The sequence below is a fragment of the Ceratosolen solmsi genome, unplaced genomic scaffold (assembly GCF_000503995.2).
Source record: "Ceratosolen solmsi marchali unplaced genomic scaffold, CerSol_1.0 scaffold10, whole genome shotgun sequence".
Classification (NCBI taxonomy): domain Eukaryota; kingdom Metazoa; phylum Arthropoda; class Insecta; order Hymenoptera; family Agaonidae; genus Ceratosolen; species Ceratosolen solmsi.
This window is the reverse complement of record NW_011948412.1, coordinates 6,779,025-6,788,791: the sequence shown is the minus strand read 5'-3', so window position 1 is coordinate 6,788,791 and position 9,767 is coordinate 6,779,025. Positions and strand designations below refer to the sequence as shown.

The 9,767-nt window shown below is 35.9% G+C and overlaps 1 protein-coding gene across 6 annotated transcripts in view; it reads right to left on the bottom strand.

The window, feature by feature from the left end:
* Nucleotides 1-9,767, bottom strand: part of Psq (pipsqueak) — a 128,444-nt gene that overhangs the window by 73,748 nt on the left and 44,929 nt on the right. Inside the window, exon 1 of one of the 6 annotated variants that reach the window (XM_011507688.1) lies at nt 2,295-2,718. The exons of the other annotated variants lie outside the window; for them this stretch is intronic. The gene's annotated coding sequence lies outside the window, so the exon portion shown is untranslated. Of the gene's footprint in view, nt 1-2,294; nt 2,719-9,767 lie in introns of those variants that run through there. 6 annotated transcript variants of the gene reach the window in all.

Genomic DNA, 9,767 nt, shown 5'->3' with positions numbered 1-9,767 from the left:
CCCACCTCCCACCCCCCCTCCACGCGATCGTGTGCCCCACCCCGACTCGTCCCATGGTTCACCATGTGTATTATACATAGATATCTTATATCGCTCGTTCTCTTGTATTGATTACTTAGTTATAGCCTCGGCAATATCAAATTCGCCTAGTCGCCGATATTGGCGAAAGGCCGACTTTTTATAATAAAACGTTGTGCTCCCAGTATTATTATGGCATTAATAAATAATGTATTTATAGTCTTTGCCGATCCGTAATTATAATTTCTCTATCTATCTCTCACTCGCTCTGTCTTTACAACCAGACATTATTCGTCGATGTGCTTGAGTTTGCAATCGTTATCGCCGAAAATTGTCTATCTTCAATATAGACATTTTCATATCATAAATATGTCATTACGTAACTGCGTATACAATAAAATAAAGTTTATGAATTACTTCATTACAGTTGCAAATTTGAAAGTAAGAATTCTCCTTCTCTAATAATAATAACAACAACAACAACAACAACAACAACAACAACAACAATAATAATAATGTTCTAATGTGAGGGTAACATTTTAACATACGATTAAAAAATATTATTGACGTAAGAATGACAAATACAAGTTAAGAACAATGAGAATACAAAAGATAGTGTGTACAAACTAATGTATTGAGTAATGCACAGATCAATTAGAATTTGAAGCGCAAATTCATATTTCACGAGCGTTTCAACTTTTATATTATAACTGCTCAATCAATCATTATTGAATAGAAAGTAAAATAATTATTACTTGCTTTAAGCTGCTATTATTGATAAATAAATATTGATGAACAATATGTAATAATGATAATAATGATAATGATAACAACAAGGAGAAGAACAACAACAGCAGCAGCAGTAGCAGCAGTAGCAGTAGCAACAATACATAATAATAATACATAATAATGATAATGATATTGTAGATAAGTTCGATTGATTAATCAATGCTTCCCCAATGAGACTCTATAAAATTGCAAATGATTATTAATGATTGTTAAATATAGAATAATTGAATAAAGTGAACGTAAATGTGCTCAAATTTGAACGATGATTTGATTTTTAATAAAAGATAAATGCAGCACATACCCGAACCTTTTCAAAAGCTTCCAGCTTAAAAGATTACTTTTAATATATATTGTAATTATAAAATAATCGTATGAAGAACAAAAACAACGAGAGAGAGAGAGAGAGAGAGAGAGAGAGAGAGAGAGAGAGAGAGAGAGAGAGAGAGAGAACAGATATATATATATATATATATATCGAGTTAACTTAAGCGTTGTAAGGTAATCTAATGCCGATATTGTTAAAAAATGAAAAAAAAAAAAAAACAGAAGAAAAAAACATAATCATCTGGTTTCGTTTAACCGTATACTTTCATAAGTAAATAGGTGATAAATAATTTAATATCTCTCATGTTTTTATATTTTCTCTCCTGCATTGCAACATCAATATGTCTTTATCGCAGCAAAGAACAAAATGCGGACATTTTCTGAAATACCGAGCGAAGCAGCAAGCTGATTGTATTCTCATATCTTAAGTGCGTAAAGTCATAATTTGCATCGATTATGTAACCCTTGCTCTCGCTATGAATTATAAAATCGTCGATTTGTAATTAATATAAATAATTACGATTATATCAAGATTAATTAGATTAATTATATAGCGGCCGTCAAGCGATATGGCATAAATTTTCTTCTTTGTATACAAAAAAAAAAAAAAAAAAAAAAAAAAAAAAAAAAAAAAAAAAAAAAAAAAAAAAAAATTGCCCGAGAGGAGGAAATTGATAATGCTACGAGCATTCTTCACTCGCGTATTTTCAGAGTTTTATGTGCGGCTGCCCTCGTTACTTTACTTAGAGACATTACATGCGCGAATTAAATGTATTATTAAACATTATTTTCGCGTGCTTGGCCGCCTAGTTTAAAGCGAAAAGGTGTATATGAGAAGCTAATTAAGCTCCATTCGCACATGCACAAATGATATACGATTGCACAGTTGTCGTTTTTTTCTGTCTTTTCGCTCATCTTTTTATATTCTTCGTGTTGTCGTCGTCGTCGTCGTCGTCGTCGTCGTCGTCGTCGTTGTTGTTGCTGTTGCTGTTGCTGTTGTTTTTCGAAATAGGAGCCAAGTACTTGAAAAATGTGTTATTACAATATTATTGAAATGAAAGGAATAATGAATGCTGTCTCTTTATTCGATGATCCAAGCGAACCAAGACAGGATTATTGTAACCATCACCATTAAGCAATCAATGTCATAAAAGTGAACAAACCTCGTCAAGCTTTAACCGGGAAATCTCGATTTACTTATATTATTTCTAAGCTTAGATTCTCTTCAACTCGTCAGCTGCATCGCTCAAGATCCGCGTCGTGTGCGCTTTCGTTTAAATCTTATCTCTTAATGCACGCCGACTTTTCGTATCGATCTTTTTTCTCCTTCGATATGCTTTCTTATCGCTCGATTTGCGATATTACACGCGCCTCATCTTTGTTCGCATTTGCCTTCTCTCTGATATAAATTTCTGCCTTTTTCGTTGACTCGCGCTCGCTTTTGTAACGTCGTTTGGTTATTTATCGGGCTCCTCTTTTTACGTGACTTCTTATCGGGCTTATTATACTTTGTTTTCTTATCATCCAATGCACGCTTTTTCGTACGGCGTTGAATTATATCTTTGCTAAGCTATTCCACCTTGTCTCTTCTCTCTCTCTCTCTCTCTCTCTCTTTTTTTTTTTTTTTTTCATTATACATTTATTTTGCTTGAAAGCAGTTGATTACTATCTGCAGTCTGTTTCACTATCTTTTTTCCATTCCTAATTAATTTTCATTGACTCTTGTAGTCTTTAAATTTTTATTTATATATTCGGAGATTGTACAATGACATTATTTACTCTCTAACTTGTTCCACCTTTATCTCATTTTACTTGTAATTTTTTCCATTCTTTTTTTTTTTCTTTCTTTTTTCTTTTCTTTTCTTTTCTTTTTTTTCTTCTTTTTTTTTTTTGCATTTTAACCAAAATATATTTCTTATTATAGACGCAATCAGTCGCATTGTGTTTAAGTTATTTTCTAAAAATTTACGTTACCGAAGGCCTAACGCAGATATTTGCCTAATCAATATAATAAGTGATATAAAAGTAACAAAAACTATCTGTAATTAAAATTCAAAATTTAATGTCAAGTCTTGTACGTTAAGTCGTGGCATTTTGGACTTTACAAATTTTGTTTTTTTTATTTTTGTTTTTTTAGTATTTTTCTTTTATTTTATACTTGTGATCAATATCTTAATTACTCGGTATTCTGTTGTTATTATTTTTATTAATATATATATATATATATATATATATATATATATCATTGTCTATTGATATTAATTCACATTGAATCTTGTATATTTATATAGAATTAATCTCACTTTGGCTTTAACTTGATTTTTTTCGTTCACTTTCCTCTAAACAATATCTCATATATATATATATATATATATATTAAGATCAAGAGTTCATTTACAATTAATAGGCAAATATTGATAAAAATTATTATTTCAGATATACATGATACGTTATTTGAAACGAGTTAAAAACAAAATTTCGTATTATTAGCATTATTATTAAAGTTTATAATTAATTGAGCTTTCTTAATGCTTAAAACATCAATTGCTTTTCGCTGATAATTGCATAATTAAAAATCTTACTTGTTTTACTTTCCAATCACCTTCTAAACTTATAATCATCAATACGTAGTAAATAATATTTCGAAAATTATCATTTAATATATTAAATATACTCAGCCACGGATCGTTAATATAATTTTCTATTATGTACATTATTTATTAAAAAAAAAAAATCATAGATAATATCATCCACCAATATGCGTATAAAAGAAAATCTAAATATAAAATTTAAGCGAATTAAAGTCGCTAAATAAAACAAAAAACATAAGGTCTATTGCGCTGGAACGGAAGAACATTCCTTACGAGACTTAATTATTTTCATTATTCACCAATTTGTATATCATTTGTAATCATTTAATATATCGATATTCTTGTGAATTTATGATTATTTTTTAATTGTATTAATAATCGACTATTTGGATAATATAAATTAACAACTTTAGAAAAAAATTCCATAAAAATAAGCCATAAATTCCATAAATACGCGCACACATACTACTTTAAATTTTTTATTTAAAGTACCATATCTTTGCATCAGTTTAATGGAAAAGCATTTAATTAGACGAAAGAATCTCTCTCTCTAACATACTATGAATAATTTAATTGATCATAAAATTAAGCAAATTTATGATACTTGCTTGCCTATTATCCATTATTCCATGAATATTAATAGAAAATTGCATAAACAGATAATATTTTTATATACATTTATGTCAAATATAATTACACAGAATAAATAAGGAATACACGAATTACCTATGCACGCGCGGTCTTACGGAATTAGAATGTCGAATTTGTACTATTTTTGAAGATTGGAATTAAGTGTCGGTGACAATTTATTTAATGATTATTATGTTCATATAATGTATGAAGTAGTGAGAGTTACAATTAGAAATTCATTTATCAATTATACGTATAGACAATATGGAAAAGAGTTAAACAATGATTATTTAAATATTATACTTTATTCGGCCAATCAGATTTCAGTGAGACGGCCAGTTCGAGATCGTCATTTTCCCCGGGGGAATCAAATTCTCCTCCATATCCTATAATATATCGAGAGAATATTAAAAATATATCCTCCTCTCGGAGAATCATCCCCTCGTCGTCACTTATTCCTTCGTTAATTTAGTAAGTAAATATCGATCGATAAAATGAAAATAAACTCCACGTAAGGATAAAGTCCGATTGTGACGGAAGGAGAAGATGACGTACGTATTCCATACGCAACGACGAACGTAAGCACGCGAGCGCGCATGCACGCACGCACGCACGCACGCACGCACTCGCGCATGAATACACGCGCTTACGCATGAACGCACATACTCGGGCGTTGATGAAGGCGCGCGCGCATACGCACTCGCACGTACAAGCTAGCACAAGAGTTACCGCGGGAGGTTTTTTATTATTCTTATTCCTATATGGCTCCTTCTTTTTCTTATACAACATCATGCCGAGTCTTTTTTGTTCATTTCTCAAGCTCCGACCCCATGTTGTCAGCTTTCTATCTATCTATCTGTCTGTCTGTCTGTCCGTCTCTCTGTCTTTCTTCCTTCCTTTCTATCCTTCTTTCCTTCCATCCATTTTCTCTTCATGCTTTTCTTCCCTCTCTAACCACGCTCACGCACACCCCTCCATCTCACCACCACCGCCGCCCCGCCCCTACCCTCCATCTCACCGCCGCCCCCTCTCCGACGTCACATACACGCGCGCGTGGAATACATAAAGTATTCCATATACATTCTTCGCTCATCTTTTTCCTTTTCACAAGTGCTAGGATAAGAGATAAAAGAAGCGTCGCACTGTTCTTCTTCGTCTCCCTTACATGAGATTCGTCTCAATTTTTCTTTAAATTTTTTCAATTCGTTCGTCCTGCTCTTCTCCTGTTCATCTCCCTCATTCCCTCCCTCGTTCTTTTTCAACTGTATCACATAAAACGCTTTCTTTCTACTCCCCCTTGACATCCCTTCATTTTCTATTTTCCTTTCCCTAGCTTTCATTCCCCCACCCTTCCTCAGCCGCCCAGTCTCGTCATTTCTTTCTCCTCGCATTCTTCTTTATACATTTTATATCTTCCACATAAGAGCGGCAACAGCGTAGTGTACTAGTAATAGTTATAGATAGGGCGTGCAAAGATGCTATTTTCTCTTGGAGAAGGGGTGAGAGAGAAATAAAGAACAGCTTCTTTGTCCTACTCTGATCTACGGACGCCTTCTCTATTCGTGTGTGCGTACGCGCGCGCGCGCTCTTATACACCCATTTTCCAACTTCTCCGCTTTCAGACCATACTCTTTCTTCTTTATCTCCGTCTCCTTTCCTCCCCCGTAATTTTCTTATCGCATCTTTATTTCTTCTTTTTTTTTCTCTTTTTTCTTTTTATGTCGTTTCTCTTTTTATGTCGTTTCTCTTTTTATGTCATTCTTGCCTCTCCTTCGATCTGTCGTCTGTGTTTCTTTCCCTCCTCCTCGCCCCGACCCACGCAACCCAACCCAACCCGCTCTCGCTATTTATCTATCTGTTTAACTTACCTCGCCTATTACTAATGCTCCATTCATCTCGTGTTGTATTATTATCTTTTCGTCTATTCTCCTTTTTCTTCCGCCTAGTATATTCTTCATAAACTCACACATAGATACAACACACAAGCCTCGGCTTTTACCTTTTTTCCTGGCATTATCGACGTTCCTCGCACCGCTTTTGCTTCTCTCAAATATTTCTTTTCAAAGCTCGTCCTGCAGCAAAAACCCCCGGGCTTTTTTCTATCTTTTTTCCCTTTCTCGTCCCATCTTTCCCGCTTTCTTCATCCATCCATCCATCCATCCATCCATCCATCCATCCATCCATCCAACCATCCAACCATCTCTCTCCCTCGTGCTTTCTCTATCTTTAGCTTTTTATTTTACGTTGTCTTGGCTCTTTTTCTTTCTTCCGCTACTTTTTCCTACAATCTAGGGTCGCCGTGGAAACTGCAACTTCCACCATTTAACCTTTTTACGCAACGGGAAAAAGTATAGGCGAAGTAAGGGAGAGAGAGAGAGAGAGAGAGAGAGAGAGAGAGAGAGATGGATACGCGCGCACGTGTATAACAGAGACGGTGCTCGTGTTGGTGAGAAAGGTATAAAGCAGAAAAGTGTGCATTGCTCCAACTTACTTCTATCGATGTTGAAAATGAAGATTTTTCTTCTGCTTTTCTTTCTCATCTCTTTATGTCCTGGAGCTATTAGAACTTTGAGCCAAGTCCTTTGCAACTAGAGATTTTCCATTAAAGCCTTAGAACAAATATCTCGCAGTTGATATTTAAGCGCCTAAGAAGAGTTTGCCATGACGAGAACAATTATCGCGCTTTCGTAATAACGTCATAGTTCTCAGAGTGAGAGAGGCGAACGTTAACAATGTTTTCTAAAATTTATATTATTTCGGCATTGTTATCGATGTCGTTGTAAGACTCGTCTATGCGCCATTATCTCGAGGCTGAAATATAATATCGACGGCCTGGGCGATTGTATATTAAACATAATGTTAATGTTTCCCTCCAAATATTCATGTCTCTGGCAGTCTCTATCGACAAATATTTGGGTTAGGAAAGCCGAGAGAAAAAAGTAAAAGTATACTGAGCGCCTAAAGAGAGAATCGATATTTTAAAAGCATCTTATAGTTTCGACGATGGATGTGAGAGGGAATCCCGGCTGCTGTTGTTAGCTTTCCACAGCACTTAGTATCAAGTCAAATCGACCAATTTACTTTAGCGGCATTACGAGTGTTTGGCGCAGATTTAAGAATTATTGAACTAATGTTTAAAGGCCAATTTAAATAGCAGCTTATCGTCCGACCAATTCACCCTTAAATTTGGGCATATAATTGGTCATGCAATCGAGTACAAAATAGGCCATAAGGCCTTATCCCGTAGCTAATCGATGACTTATACTCGAGGTGGGTAGCGAGCACGGATGCGAATGAAGCAACGGTAAAAGTAGATATATATATATATATATATATATATATATATATATATAGAGAGAGAGAGAGAGAGAGAGAGAGACAGGCAGAGAGAGAGAGATAGAGTGACGAAAAGGCAGCGGTGGTAAGGCTAGAGGGCAAGTGCACTCCAATCTTTAGGGCAGAAGTTGAAATGCTGAAAACTAGGAGGGACGCTCGACGCGTTAAACGCCAACCACAGAGGATTTGGTTTGCGTTGACTGGGTGAGCGCGCGCGCGGTGATGCTATTCGACCGTGAAACAAGACTTCATCGAGATACACTTGATGCCAGGATTTAGATAGAAAAGACCTCTTTATTTAATCTTACTCGTCTCTTTAATCACGAATACGAGGATTCATCGTGAAGTTTGGTACTTGCCGTGGCTATGATTTATTTGCCGTTTATTTTGCCATCGTGAGATTAAATGTTGGAGGATAAACGGGGATAAGGCCGCGTGAAATGATCGAAATTAAAAAATTCGACAACTGTTGGGGGCACATTTTTATTTTCGTGCAGCGAGGCAAGAAACGAGAGCAGCGCACGAGTGATCAAATGGGAGAAGAAGAGTGAGAGATGGACTCTCGGATAGATAAAAAAGAAAGAGTAAGTAAGTAAGGAAGACAGATAGTATGTTTGACGTGCTAATAAGAACAAGAGGAGGTAATATTGTGGTAGAGGGAGGGAGCGATTGAGGGAGTGGGAGTGGAAGTGGGAGTGGGGATAAATAGAGAGAGAGAGGGGGAGAGGGCGCGAGAGCGTGTGAATGTGGAAGAGAAGAGGAGAGACTGACACGGTGATAAATAGAGAAACGCAAAAGGGTAAAAAAGTAAGAAATAGAGACACGGCGTGAGTAATGTAGAGAAACTGGTTAGATATAATAATATGCTTTTTAGATTCTAGCAACTAGTCGTCGTCAAAAATATTTCATTAATTTGAATTACAGCTTGCTTCATGCTAATAAGAGCTTCAACAGGAATATTGTGAACGCTAGGCGCTGCATTCGATAATTATACTGATTTTCAATCTTCTGAATTTGTATTTAAGAGGACGACGATAATTGCAATTTCTAAATCATATTTAACATCGCTCATTATTTTCCCTAAACATTCACGAATTCTGTGCTAATGATTGAATGGAAGCATCGCTTGGATCATCATAATGGCTTGTCTTTAATTACTTAGACTAGAAAGGAAGTCATCGTTTTAATACGTTTTATTATCGTGGCAGTGTATTACGATTAATCATCGGGAGCGGCGCGCCGCAAGAAATATTTATAAAATGATTGTAATTAGTGGCGTAATATTATTTAGTTTAGATCATCGTTGATTATTAGCGCTTTTCATTCAGTCATAAGATTTCGTGAATATGTAAATGTTTAAAATACATCTAAACAAAATATTAACTTGAAATTACGACGGCGACAAGCCAAGACTCGTAGTTCAATATAACGCGCGTATGGTATATTAAAATGGCTTCAAGTATTTGTGAAGTCAATGTATCGTTAATTTTCATGCGAATGTGCTGATAGAGAAACGTTTACCGATATATCTGGTAGCTAAAAATGTATTTCCAACATTATATAAAAGATTCTAGTGAGCGAAGCGAGGCAAAAGAGAAGAGGATGGGGGGGGAGGGACACACACATATATATATATATATATATATATATATATAGAGAGAGAGAGAGAGAGAGAGAGAGAGAGAGTATGTGTGTGTGCGCGCGTGCGCGCGCGTGTGTGTGTGTGCGAATGAAATGGAGAGAAGGAACGAGGGACTGAGCAGAAAAAGAAAGAGGTACTGACGAAGAGAGAGGGTGTGTGTGTGTATATAAGAGAGGGGGGCCGAGTTCTTTCCGACTCGATTTTCCGATCGCGATTGCTACTCCAATGAACTGGTGGCGTCGACCACTGAGAGAATAAAGAAAACAAGGAAAAAGATGAGAATTGAAGAAGGGAAAGAAAGATACGTTCGATCGATGATGGCACAAAGAAGCTCGCAGAGCCGAGCCTTTGGGGATGTTTTTTCGTGGCGCAGTCACATTAAATAAAATGTAGCGCGAGCATCGCCGCCGGGACGTTGGCGGGGGGGGGGGGGGGGG